Below are 1,736 nucleotides of genomic sequence, written 5' to 3' on the forward strand. Positions count from 1 at the left end.
AGTTTGAACTACAAGATTGGCCACTCTTTGGAAAGTCTATACAGGGACAAACTCATCAGTCACTCCTGGGTTGGAATCAACTCAACATTACTTAACAACTAGAACAACAACATTATAACAATTATGAGGTGGTTTTTTTTTTGTTTGTTTTGTTTTTTTTTTTTCAGCAAGAATACCATAACTCCTTTTCCCAAATTGTTAGACTTCTTTGCTTCCTCCCTCTTAGGCCAATACTAAACGGTTAAGCAATGCAAATTAATCTTTCCAGATGATAGCTGGATAGTGCTGTCATCTCAAAATCAGTTTGCTAACGTTTTAGGAACCTCAACTAAAAATTTCAACATGTTCAAAGATAGCTATAATTTGTGGCCCATATTACCTGAATAAAAAATTGCTATGATAGCAGCTCTTTAAATATTACATCATAAAAATGGCCACCCTATACATTCAAACAGGTTCTGTCTGCACAAGTTGAGAGCAGGAAGTAATAGAATTGTGACTCCTTTTTTGGATACTAAGATCCTATTTATCTTTTTTTGAATTAGCTCTTTTTTTTTTTTAGTTTTTAGTTTTTTAATCATATTTTATCCCTTATTTTCTTGTTAAGAGATTAAGAAATTTCCTATTGTGTTGGGTTTTTTAAAAAAGTTTTTATTTAGGATTAAGTGATAGTTTACATGGGAGAACATGAGCTTTACATTCATCCTGTCATATTTCGTTTCATTGCAATAATTACAATCCCCTCCATGTATCATCATTCAACAGCATTTGCTTCCATTCCCTCTGATTTTTTTCTTTTTTTGGTTGTACAATGAGTACTCATGAACATATAACCATTCAAACAACCAAAGGACATAACCTACAAGCCTGCCTTCCGGCCATCAACACACAGCCCCTCTCCTTCTCAGATTCCAGAGTCCCCAGCTGCTCCATCTCTCCACATCAGGGTCTCTGCCTCCATCTCTGGCATTGCTGCTTCTCTGGATAAGGTCCCGCACTCTGCTCTTCTCCCTTGATGGTCCCAGGGTCCTCCACTCCTGGACTGCAAAATCAACCACTTCCATCCTTTTATTACAAAACATCTACCTTTCATTTGCAACATTCACAATCAGTCCTGATAGCAATTATTCACTATTGGGCCACATGAGTCTTATCCCCATCTCACTTCACCAGCCCTTTCTAGACAGGTTAGAAACCACTCAGTGGGGATTCTACCTTCTCCCACTGAAACTAGTCTTCCTCTTGAAAACTTTTAAGCCAGTCACTTCGTGCCTTTGTAGCCTATTTATTTTATAAAACAAACATTTATTATGCATCTATTATGTAAGGAAGGAGTCCTGATGTGGCGCTGTGGGTTTATGCACCAGCTGCAAAGCCATTTGAACTGCAAGGTTAGTAGTTCAAGCTCACCAGCTGCTCCTCAGAATCCCTATACAGGGTCACTATGGATCCGAACTGACTCGATGGCATTTCACAACAACAACAACAATTATGTAAGGAAACATTATTGTAAGCCTCTGAGTAGAATTCAACGATAAAGCATCACACCAGTCCCTCAAGGGAATTAAAATCTATTAATGAGGGAAGGCATTGAATTAGGTGTGTGGAAGGGCAGGGACTGGGTGGAGAAAGAGTTTAAGGTTAAAGCTGGTTTTTGTGGTGGTGGTGGTGGTTGTTGTTAAGTGCTATAGAGCCGGTTCCAACTCATAATGACCCTGTACAAGGTTTCCAAGGTC

The sequence above is a fragment of the Chrysochloris asiatica genome, unplaced genomic scaffold (assembly GCF_000296735.1).
Source record: "Chrysochloris asiatica unplaced genomic scaffold, ChrAsi1.0 scaffold00146, whole genome shotgun sequence".
In the NCBI taxonomy this organism is placed as follows: Eukaryota; Metazoa; Chordata; class Mammalia; order Afrosoricida; family Chrysochloridae; genus Chrysochloris; species Chrysochloris asiatica.